This window comes from Delphinapterus leucas, chromosome 2 (assembly GCF_059928025.1).
Source record: "Delphinapterus leucas isolate spDelLeu-1000000601 "Yukka" chromosome 2, BTC_Dleu_Yukka2, whole genome shotgun sequence".
Taxonomy (NCBI): domain Eukaryota; kingdom Metazoa; phylum Chordata; class Mammalia; order Artiodactyla; family Monodontidae; genus Delphinapterus; species Delphinapterus leucas.
In genome coordinates, this window is record NC_143130.1 from 98,387,412 (window position 1) to 98,399,846 (window position 12,435).

Here is a 12,435-nt window from a genome sequence, read left to right on the forward strand (position 1 = left end):
GCTTTACCAGGAACCAAGGCAGCTAGAAATCTGGACCCATCTTAAACTGATTAGACTTTCCAGTTTCTTTCAGGCTGATGTTTGGAAGCAGGACAGGCCACAAACGTTCTGAACAATTTGGGGTTAGGGATTGGGGAGTAGCTTCTAGAGGGAGATAGTGAAGTTGCTGCTAATACTGTGGCTGATGGGATATCAGAAACAACGAATGGAAAAGTAAGAGATGGGACTATATTCTTTACCCACAGTTGTGAAGGGAGCCATATCAGGAGATTCTTCCTCCTCGTTGTCTTTCCAGTCCTTCTTCTCTGCTTCACCACATTAAATGGCCAGTCTCTCCGGGCAATTTCCACACTGCTACAAGAATGATCTTTCTAGGGCTTCCCTGGTGGCACAGTGGTTGAGAGTCCGCCTGCCGATGCAGGGGACACGGGTTCGTGCCCTGGTCCGGGAAGATCCCACATGCCGTGGAGCGGCTGGGCCCGTGAGCCATGGCCGCTGAGACTGAGCGTCCGGAGCCTGTGCTCTGCAACGGGAGAGGCCACAACAGTGAGAGGCCCGTGTACCGCAAAAAAAAAAAAAAAAAAAAAAAAAAGAATGGTCTTTCTAGAGTGCAAATATGGTATGTTACATTCCTGCTTAACATCTTTTTTTTAAAAAAAATATTTATGTATTTGGCTGTACTGGGTCTTAGTTGTGGCACGTGGGATCTAGTTCCCCTACCAGGGATTGAACCCGGGCCCCCTGCATTGGGAGCTCGAAGCCTTAACCACTGGACCACCAGGGAAGTCCCCTGCTTAACATCTTATAGTGGCCCTGTAACCTTTAGGATAAAACCCAGATTCTTTGGCTGGGTGTGTATGGACCTTCACTCCCTGGTCAGAGCCTCTCTTCTGGCCCATCTCTTGCAGTAGCTCCCTGTCTTTCCAGTGTACCTGCTGCTATGAACTACTAGCCATTTTCCAAACATACAAAGCTTTTTCATGTGAGTGCTTAGCACAGTTTATTCTTCCCCCTGCTTTTCACTTTCTCATCCTCAAAGGCTTATTCAAATGTCACATCCTTTGTCAAGCTTTTCTCTCCACATGTCTGTTTTTCTTGTGAGGCTGTGGACAGGGACTATGTCTTACTTATTCATTTCAGAATGAATTTACCTGATACCTGGCCCATGCCTGGCAATGGTAGAGTCTATTAATTTTGTGAAATGAAGAATGAATTTGGAGGCTAAGTGTTTGGTAGGAATGAAGCCTCCCCGAGGACCTCTGAAATCATGCTAGATAGATTTGTCCTCAAGGCTGAATTCAAGGCCTCTTGCCTGCTCCATCTTGCAATCTAGGGCAAGTTACTCCATTCCCAAAGAGGAGGAATGCTGTTTTACTTTGAAAGCCTGACTAGGCCACATTTTCTAGGGCTGAAGCTTTCATGTGTGACTGTATGCCGTTTTTCTCTTTCTTCCACTGGCTGGAGTTGTGTGGGAGTGACTTATTTGGCATGGGAAGAGGGCTGGCCTGGTCCCTCCTCCTTCCTCTTTCCCTCTGTTTCATCCATCTTTCTCATCAGGAGGCAGGTAGATTCAGGAGCTGTGCTCTCTCCACAGGTGGCCTGGAGTTAGTGGCAGTGGGCTTTGGATAACTCTTCTCTTGCCTGTGGTCTGGCTCTGTGGTGCCCTTTCCTGCCCTGCTGATGAGCATGTCCTTCTGTCCCCATGCAGTGGTCAGCTCTCCTGGGGCTTGGATTAGGGCATGGCACAATAGGGCAGGATTGTGCCCTGTTCTGTTTAGAAAAAGGCCTTTTTCATGGATCCATTCAAGTCTCAGCTAATATGAAATTGTGCCCTTTGCACACGGTAACTTCCTCCAAGGATCTCTTAGATTGGGCCAAGACAGGAATTTCTAAATCATCAGAAAAACTCTACTGCAAACCATCTGAATCCAACCCTGAGAGCCTAATGTAATGCTGGGTTTTTTTGTTTGTTTGTTTGTTTTGGGGGTGAAGTAGAAAAGGATAGCTTTATCGCTTTGCCAGGCAAAAGGGGACACAGCAGGCTCCTGCCTTGAAAAACTATGTGTCCCAACCAGGGAGGATTTTTTTTTTTTGCATATTAGATTTGTTTATTTCTTATCATACTTGACATCTCATATTATATACCAAAACTGTCAGACTAAAATGTCTTTTGTAAATCATTGCGCTCTTTTGGAGTTAAGATACCTAAAGTAAGAAATATTAATCTGGAATGGGTCAGGTCCTAACAGTCTAAATAAATGATCTTTTTTTTTTTTGAAATTTTGAATTTTATTTTATTTATTTTTTTATACAGCAGGTTCTTATTAGTTATCCATTTTATACATATTAGTGTATATATGTCAATCCCAATCTCCCAGTTCATCCCCCCCCCCCCGCCACTTTCCCCCCTTGGTGTCCATACATTTGTTCTCTACATCTGTGTCTCAATTTCTGCCCTGCACACCAGTTCATCTGTACCATTTTGTTAGGTTCCACATATATGCGTTAATATACGATATTTGTTTTTCTCTTTCTGACTTACTTTACTCTGTATGACAGTCTCTAGATCCATCCATGTCTCTACAAATAACCCAATTTCATTCCTTTTTATGGCTATGTAATATTCCATTGTATATATGTACCACATCTTCTTTATCCATTCGTCTGTCGATGGGCATTTAGGTTGCTTCCATGACCTGGCTATTGTAAATAGCGCAGCAATGAACATTGGGGTGCATGTGTCTTTTTGAAGTATGGTTTTCTCTGGGTGCATGCCCAGTAGCGGGATTGCTGGGTCATATGGTAATTCTATTTTTAGTTTTTTAAGGAACCTCCATACTGTTCTCCATAGTGGCTGTATCAATTTACATTCCCACCAACAGTGCAAGAGGGTTCCCTTTTCTCCACACCCTCTCCAGCATTTGTTGTTTGTAGATTTTCTGATGATGCCCATTCTAACTGGTGTGAGGTGATACCTCATTGCAGTTTTGATTTTCATTTCTCTAATAATTAGTGATGTTGAGCAGCTTTTCATGTGCTTCTTGGCCATCTGTACGTCTTCTTTGGAGAAATGGCTATTTAGGTCTTTTGCCCATTTTTGGATTGGGTTGTTTGTTTTTTTAATATTGAGCTGCATGAGCTGTTTATATATTTTGGAGATTAATCCTTTGTCCGCTGATTCATTTGCAAATATTTTCTCCCATCCTGATGGTTGTCTTTTCGTCTTGTTTGTAGTTTCCTTTGCTGTGCAAAAGATTTTAAGTTTCATTAGGTCCCATTTGTTTATTTTTGTTTTTATTTCCATTAAGAGGTGGATCAAAAAAGATCTTGCTGTGATTTATGTCAAAGAGTGTTCTTCCTATGTTTTCCTCTAAGAGTTTTATAGTGTCCAGTCTTACATTTAGATCTCTAATCCATTTTGAGTTTATTTTTGTGTATGATGTTAGGAAGTGTTCTAATTTCATTCCTTTACACGTAGCTGTCCAGTTTTCCCAGCACCAGTTACTGAAGAGACTGTCTTTTCTCCATTGTATATCCTTGCCTCCTTTGTCATAGATTAGTTGACCATATGTGTATGAGTTTATCTCTGGGCTTTCTATCCTGTTCCATTGATCTATATTTCTGTTTTTGTGCCAGTACCATATTGTCTTGATTACTGTAGCTTTGTAGTGTAGTCTGAAGTCAGGGAGTCTGATTCCTCCAGCTCTGCTTTTTTCCCTCGAGACTGCTTTGGCTGTTTGGGGTCTTCTGTGTCTCCATACAAATTTTAAGATTTTTTTGTTCTTGTTCTGTAAAAAAATGCCATTGGCAATTTGATAGGGGTTAAATTGAATCTGTAGATTGCTTTGGGTAGTATGGTCATTTTCACAATATTGATTCTTCCAATCCAAGAACATGGTATATTTCCCATCAGTTGGTATCATCTTTAATTTCTTTCATCAGTGTCTTATAGTTTTCTGCATACAGGTCTTTTGTCTCCCTAGGTAGGTTTATTCTTAAGTATTTTATTCTTTTCGTTGCAGTGGTAAATGGGAGTGTCTCCTTAATTTCTCTTTCAGATTTTTCATCATTAGTATATAGGAATGCAAGATTTCTGTGCATTAATTTTGTATCCTGCAACTTTACCAAATTTATTGATTAGCTCTAGTAGTTTTCTGGTGGCATCTTTAGGATTCTCTATGTATAGTATCATGTCATTTGCAAACAGTGACAGTTTTACTTCTTTTCCAATTTGTATTCCTTTTATTTCTTTTTCTTCTCTGATTGCCATGGCTAGGACTTGCAAAACTATGTTGAATAATAGTGGTGAGAGTGGACATCGTTGTCTTGTTCCTGATCTTAAAGGAAATGCTTTCAGTTTTTCACCATTGAGAATGATGTTTGCTGTGAGTTTGTAGTATATGGCCTTTATTATGTTGAGGTAGGTTCCCTCTATGCCCACTTTCTGGAGAGTTTTTATCACAAATCGTTGTTGAATTTTGTCAGAAGCTTTCTCTGCATGTATTGAGATGATCATATGGTTTTTCTTCTTCAATTTGTTAATATGGTGTATCACAATGATTGATTTGCATATACTGAAGAATCCTTGCATCCCTGGGATAAATCCCACTTGATCATGGTGTATGATCCTTTTAATGTGTTGTTGGACTCTGTTTGCTAGTATTTTGTTGAGGATTTTTGCATCTATATTCATCAGTGATATTGGCCTGTAATTTTCTTTTTTTGTAGTATCTTTGTCTGGTTTTGGTGTCAGGGTGCTGGTAGCCTCATAGAATGAGTTTGGGATTGTTCCTTCCTCTGCAATTTTTTGGAAGAGTTTTTGAAGGATGGGTGGTAGCTGTTCTCTAAATGTTAGGTAGAATTCACCTGTGAAGCCATCTGGTCCTGGACTTTTGTTTGTTGGAAGATTTTTAGTCACAGTTTCAATTTCATTACTTGTGATTGGTCTGTTCATATTTTCTGTTTCTTTCTGGTTCAGTCTTGGAAGGTTATACCTTTCTAAGAATTTGTCCCTTTCTTCCAGGTTGTCCATTTTATTGGCATAGAGCTGCTTGTAGTAGTCTCCTAGGATGCTTTGTATTTCTTCAGTGTCTGTTGCAACTTGTCCTTTTTCATTTCTAATTTTATTGATTAGAGCCCTCTCCCTCTTTTTATTGATGAGTCTGGCTAATGGTTTATCAATTTTGTTTATCTTCTCAAAGAACCAGCTTTTGCTTTTCTTGATCTTTGCTATTGTTTTCTTTGTTTCTATTTCATTTATTTCTGCTCTGATCTTTATGATTTATTTCCTTCTACTAACTTTGGATTTTGTTTGTTCTTCTTTCTCTAGTTCCTTTAGGTGTAAGTTTAGATTGTTTATTTGAGATTTTTCTTGTTTCTTGAGGTAGGCTTGTATTGCTATAAATTTCCCTCAGAGAAGTACTTTTGCTCCATCCCATAGGTTTTGTATTGTCGTGTTTTCGTTGTCAGTTGTCTCTAGGTATTTTTTGATTTCCTGTTTGTTTTCTTCAGTGATCTCTTGGTTATTTAGTAACACATTATTTAGCCTCCATGTGTTTGTGTTTTTTTGTTTTTTTCCCTGTAACTGATTTCTAATCTCATAGCGTTGTGGTCAGAAAAGATGCTAGATATGATTTCAGTTTTCTTAAATTTACTGAGGCTTGATTTGTGACCCATGATGTGATCTATCCTGGAGATTTTTGCATGTGCACTTGAGAAGAAAGTGTTATCTGCTGTTTTTGGATGGAATGTCCTATAAATACCAATTAAACCTATCTGGTCTATTGTGTCATTTAAAACTTGGGTTTCCTTATTAATTTCCTTTCTGAGTGATCTGTCCATTGTTGTAAGTGAGGTGTTAAAGTCCCCCACTATTATTGTGTTACTGTCGATTTCCTCTTTTATCGCGCTTAGCAGTTGCCTTATGTATTGAGGTGCTCCTATGCTGGGTGCATATATATTTACAATTGTTAGATCTTCTTGGATTGATCCCTTGATCATTATGTAGTGTCCTTCCTTGTCTCTTGTAACATTCTTTATTTTAAAGTCTATTTTATCTGATATGAGTATTGCTACTCCAGCTTTCTTTCGATTTCCATTTGCATGGAATATCTTTTTCCATCCCCTCACATTCAGTCTGTATGTGTCCCTAGGTCTGAAGTGGGTCTCTTGTAGACAGCATATATATGGGTCTTGTTTTTGTATCCATTCAGCAAGCCTGTGTCTTTTGGTTGGAGCATTTAATCCATTCACATTTAAGGTAATTATCGATATGTATGTTCCTATGACCATTTTCTTAATTGTTTTGGGTTTGTTTTTGTAGGTCCTTTACTTCTCTTGTTTTTTCCACTTAGAGAAGTTCCTTTAGCATTTGTTGTAGAGCTGGTTTGGTGGTGCTGAATTCTCTTAGCTTTTGATTGGCTGTAAAGCTTTTGATTTCTCCATCAAATCTGAATGAGATCCTTGCCAGCTGGAGTAATCTTGGTTGTAGGTTCTTCCCTTTCATCACTCCATATCATGCCACTCCCTTCTGGCTTGTAGAGTTTTTGCTCAGAACTCAGCTGTTAACCTTATGGGAGTTCCCTTGTATGTTATTTGTTGTTTTTCCCTTGCTGCTTTCAATAAATTTTCTTTTTCTTTAATTTTTGTCAGTTTGATTACTATGTGTCTTGGCATGTTTGTCCTTGGATTTATCCTGCCTGGGACTGTCTGTGCTTCCAGGACTTGGGTGGCTATTTCCTTTCACATGGTAGGAAAGTTTTCAACTATAATCTCTTCAAATATTGTCTCAGTCCCTTTCTTTTTCTCTTCTTCTTCTAGGACCCCTATAATTCGAATGTTGTTATGTTTAATGTTGTATCAGAGGTCTCTTAGGCTGTCTTCATTTCTTTTCATTTTTTTTTTCTTTATTCTGTTCCGTGGCAGAGAATTGCACCATTCTGTCTTCCAGGTCACTTAGCTGTTCTTCTGCCTCAGTTATTCTACTATTGATTCCTTCTAGTTTATTTTTCAATTCATTTATTGTATTGTTCATCTGTTTGTTTGTTCTTTGATTCTTCTAGTTGTTTGTTCTTTAATTCTTCTAGGTCTTTGTTAAACATTTCTTGCATCTTCTGGATCTTTGCCTCCATTCTTTTTCCAAGGTCCTGGATCATCTTCACTATCATTATTCTGAATTCTTTTTCTGGAAGATTACCTATCTCCATTTCATTTAGTTGTCTTTCGGGGGTTTTATCTTGTTCCTTCATCTGGTACATAGCCCTCTGCCCTTTCATCTTGTCTATCTTTCTGTGAATGTGGTTTTTGTTCCACAGGCTGCAGGATTGTAGTTCTTGTTCTGCTGTCTGCCCTTTGGTGGATGATGCTATCTAAGAGGCTTGTGCAAGTTTCCTGATGGGAGGGACTGGTGGTGGGCAGAGCTCAGTAAAACTTTAATCTGCTTGTCTGCTGGTGAGTTGGGCTGGGTTCCTTCCCTGTTGGTTGTTTGGCCTGAGGCAGCCCAACAGTGGAGCCTACCTGGGCTCTTTGGTGGGGCTAATGGCAGACTCTGGGAGGGCTCATGCCAAGGAGTACTTCCCAGAACTTCTGCTGCCAGTGTCCTTGTCCTCACGGTGACACACAGCCATCCCCATCTCTGCAGGAGGCAGTCCAACACTAGCAGGTAGGTCTGGTTCAGTCTCCTATGGGGTCACTGCTCCTTCCCCTGGGTCCTGATGCTCACACTACTTTGTGTGTGTCCTCCAAGAGTGGAGTCTCTGTTTCCCCCAGTCCTGTCAAAGTCCTGCAGTCAAATCCCGCTAACCTTCGAAGTCTGATTCTGTAGGAATTCCTCCTCTCGTTGCCAGACCCCCAGATTGGGAAGCTGACGTGAGGCTCAGAACCTTCACTCCAGTGGGTGGACTTCTGTGGTATAATTGTTCTCCAGTTTGTGAGTCACCCACCCAGCAGTTATGGGATTTGATTTTATTGTGATTGTGCCCCTCCTACCGTCCCATTGCGGCTTCTTCTTTGTCTTGGATGTGGGGTATCGTTTTTGGTGAGCTCCAGTGTCTTCCTGTCAATGATTTTTCAGCAGTTGTGATTCTTGTCCTCTCACAAGAGGGCGTGAGTGCACATCTTTCTACTCCACCATATTGAACCAGTAATCTCCCACACAGCGATTTTTATGCAGAAGTTTGCCTTAAAAGGTATTTATGACAAAAAAGAAAAGAAATTCATCCCAATTCTATATTGTGATATTGGAATGATACGTTACCAAAGAGAGAGGGATACAGAATACTAATTCATATTTACAGTTTGGTGAGATAGTCTGATGACTGTAAACCAAAGCATTATCTGTATAAAGTTACAGGAAGCATTTTTAATTAAAAACGTGCTTTCTAAATTTGTTTTTGTCTGTGTTCTTTATTGAAGTAAGGCACCTGGTTTTGTATTTTGCACTGCTAATATTTTGGGAAAGCCATAATAAAGGAGGAAATAAGGTTTTGAGATGAAAGAAACGGTGTGGAGGTGCCACCTAGTGGTCACATCCTCGTGCCTATATTCTCTTTCTTGCCAGTGGTAACTGGAAGTCAGTGGAGGGTTGCTTAGTCGAGTTGGGGTTTCCTTGAGAATCCCTTTACGATGTCAGTGGTGAATCGATTAGCATATTGTTGTCTTGATAGGATAATGTTTTTCCCTTTGTTTTATGGTCACTAAAATTATCCTGCTCCAAATTCATTATTTAAAATAACTTTTATTAGCTGGATGGTTTTTGTTATCCTTTTTGCTAGTGTTAACTAACTATGCCAGCAAGATTTGAGTTATACTTGAAAATCATAGCTTCGTGATTTTTTACCATTTCGTTGAAATGATCTCACATGTGAACATACAGAAGACATGTAGTGTGTCTGGAGTGTATTGTGGGACCTAACCGAAGTCTGGATGATGGCCAGGTGCAGTGAAATTTCATTAAAAGTCTTTCTTCTTCTTTTAGGATTAATCTGTCTTTAGAATAATTCCATAGAAGAAAAAGAGCAATGGGAAAACTCATCTTTTAAATTTTTTTTCAGATTAGTTGTGTTCAGCAAGCACACACCTCATTAGAAAGATAGCCTGTACTAATAGACAGTTGACTGTACTGATTTCTTTTCTTTACCCTTAAACCGCAGGTAATCCAGAATCATGTCCAATATTGAAGTTTTTCAAAACAAAGTGCTAGTGATAGAGATCTTAAGAATGGTCAAAATTCCCAGAGGTGTATTTTATCTCCTCAGTGACGAGTAATCTTTGAAAGTTCCTCTGTTCATGTGTATGATGCAGAGAGGGAGTTAGGGGTTGGGGAGGAACGTTTGCAGTAAAGGACTTTTACTGGGTTATAAAATAAATTTTCTCAGGATGATTTTTACTTTATTAGTATTGTTTTGGTATCTATTTTGGGCAGTATTTGCACAAAGAATCTTAACATCTGATTAGGTACTAACATTTTGTCTTTATTACACATGAAGTTTTTTTTTGTCAAGGAAATTTTCATGGTGGAATTAAGTAAAATATTAAAGAAAGAACAGGAGAGCTCTTCAGACCAATGTAGACTTTAGCTAAAAACTTCCTGAAAGATGCTCTCTGAGATTTGCAAAGACAGCCCAGATAACACACCAGTCACTTAGATTGTAGAATGTCTACTGCATGGGGGTCATTGCTGAGAAGAATACAAAAGTACGTATGATGGAGTCTGTATTCTCAAGGTCCTAGTAAGAGGCAGTATTGAGACAAGTGTGGAGCCAAATAGTCTGTGTTTGAGTCCCTGCTCTGCCCCTTACTAGTAGTGTGACTTTTGAGAAGTTACTTGACCTCTCTCTGCCTCAGTTTCCTCCTCTGTGAGTGGAAATAGTAAGAACTGACCTTGTAGGGTTGAATGGAAAGCTCTTAGGACAGTGCCTGGATATATGGGGACTCAGTCCACATCGGGTGTTCTCATCTCATCATCTGGTGAGGAAGCCAAAGCATAGGCATCATACACAAGAGGACACTTCAATGCTGTATTTGATCAAGTAGGAAATTGATAGGACCTTTTACTAGAATGGTTCACAAAAGACAAACCAGTATGAGCTAGGATATTTTAGAAAGGGAGGAAATAGGAATAGAACTGAGTTTTGAACCCTTCAAAAAAAAAATGATCTGAAGCCAGTTTTTCCTATTCAGATTTCAGTTGTGGAGAATTATGATTTTTTTTAACAGTTTATTGGAGTATAATTGCTTTACAATGGTGTGTTAGTTTCTGCTTTATAACAAAGTGAATCAGTTATACATATTCATAAATGCCGATATCTTTTCCCTCTTGCATCTCTCTCCCTCCTACCCTCCCTATCCCACCCCTCTATGTGGTCACAAAGCACCGAGCTGATCTCCCTGTGCTATACGGCTGCTTCCCACTAGCTATCTATTTTACATTGGGTAGTGTATATATGTCTATGCCACTCTCTCACTTTGTCCCAGCTTACCCTTCCCCCTCCCTGTGTCCTCAAGTCCATTCTCTAGTAGGTCTGTGTCTTTATTCCCGTCCTGCCCCTAGGTTCTTCATGACCTTTTTTTTTTTAGATTCCATATATATGTGTTAACAGATGGTATTTGTTTTTCTCTTTCTGACTTACTTCATTCTGTATGACAGACTCTAGGTCCATCCATGTCTCTACAAATAACCCAATTTCGTTTCTTTTTATGGCTGAGTAATATTCCATTGTATATATGTGCCACATCTTCTTTATCCATTCATCTGTCGATGGACACTTAGGTTGCTTCCATGTCCTGGCTATTGTAAATAGTGCTGCAATGAGCATTGTGGTACATGACTCTTTTTGAATTATGGTTTTCTTAGGGTATATGCCCAGTAGTGGGATTGCTGGGTTGTATGGTAGTTCTATTTTTAGTTTTTTATGGAACCTCCATACTGTTCTCTATAGTGGCTGTATCAATTTACATTCCCACCAACAGTGCAAGAGGGTTCCCTTTTCTCCACACCCTCTCCAGCATTTATTGTTTGTAGACTTTTTGATGATGGCCATTTTGACTGGTGTGAGCTGATATCTCATTGTAGTTTTGATTTGCATTTCTCTAATGATTAGTGATGTTGAGCATCCTTTCATGTGTTTGTTGGCAATCTGTATATCTTCTTTGGAGAAATGTCTGTTTAGGTCTTCTGCCCGTTTTTGGATTGGGTTGTTTGTGTTTTTGATATTGAGCTGCATGAGTTGCTTGTATGTTTTGGAGATTAATCCTTTGTCCGTTGCTTCATTTGCAAATATTTTCTCCCATTCTGAGGGTTGTCTTATTGCCTTGTTTAAGTTTTCCTTTGCTGTGCAAAAGCTTTTAAGTTTTATTAGGTGCCATTTTTTAATTTTTGTTTTTATTTCCATTTCTCTAGGAGATGGGTCAAAAAGGATCTTCCTGTGATTTATGTCATAGAGTGTTCTGCCTATGTTTTCCTCTAAGAGTTTGATAGTGTCTGGCTTTACATTTAGGTTTTTAATCCATTTTGAGTTTATTTTTGCGTATGGTGTTAGGGAGTGTTCTAATTTCATTCTTTTACATGTAGCTGTCCAGTTTTCCCAGCACCACTTATTGAAGAGGCTGTCTTTTCTCCACTGTATATTCTTGCCTCCTTTATCAAAGATAAGGTGACCATATGTGCGTGGGTTTACCTCTGGGCTTTCTATCCTGTTCCATTGATCTATATTTCTATTTTTGTGCCAGTACCATACTGTCTTGATTACTGTAGCTTTGTAGTATAGTCTGAAGTCAAGGAGCCTGATTCCTCCAGCTTGGTTTTTCTTTCTCAAGATTGCTTTGGCTATTCAGGGTCTTTTGTGTTTCCCTACAAATTGTGAAATTTTTTGTTCTAGTTCTGTGAAAAATGCCAGTGATGGTTCGATTGGGATTTCATTGAATCTGTAGATTGCTTTGGTTAGTAGAGTCATTTTCACAATGTTGATTCTTCCAATCCAAGAACATGGTATATCTCTCCATCTGTTTGTATCATCTTTAATTTCTTTCATCAGTGTCTTATAATTTTCTGCATCAGTGGGAGGGAGCTGTGAAGGAGGAAAGGTTTCCACACACCAGGAAGCCGCTTTGCAGGTGGAGACTGCGGGTGGTGGAGGGGGGAAGCTTTGGAACCATGGAGGAGAGCGTAGCAACTGGGGTGCAGAGGACAAAGCGGAGAGATTCTCCGCACAGAGGATTGGTGCCGACCAGCACTCACCAGCCTGAGAGGCTTGTCCGCTCCCCCTCTGGGACGGGTGGGGGTGGGGTGGGGCTGGGAGCTGAGGCTCTGGCTTCGGAGGTTGGATCCCAGGGAGAGAACTGGGGTTGGCTGTGAGAACACGGCCTGAAGGGGCTAGTGCGCCACAGCTAGCCGGGAGGGAGTCCAGGAAAAAGTCTGGAGCTGCGGAAGAGGCAAGA

The 12,435-nt window shown here is 40.0% G+C and overlaps 1 long non-coding RNA gene across 1 annotated transcript in view; it reads left to right on the forward strand.

Annotated features, from left to right (window-relative positions):
• Positions 1-2,719: 2,719 nt before the first annotated feature.
• LOC149750221 (uncharacterized) overlaps positions 2,720-12,435 on the forward strand; it is a 110,384-nt gene continuing 100,668 nt past the window's right edge. The window contains exon 1 of the long non-coding RNA XR_016392129.1: positions 2,720-7,660. This is a non-coding gene — a long non-coding RNA (uncharacterized LOC149750221). The remainder of the gene's footprint in view (positions 7,661-12,435) is intronic.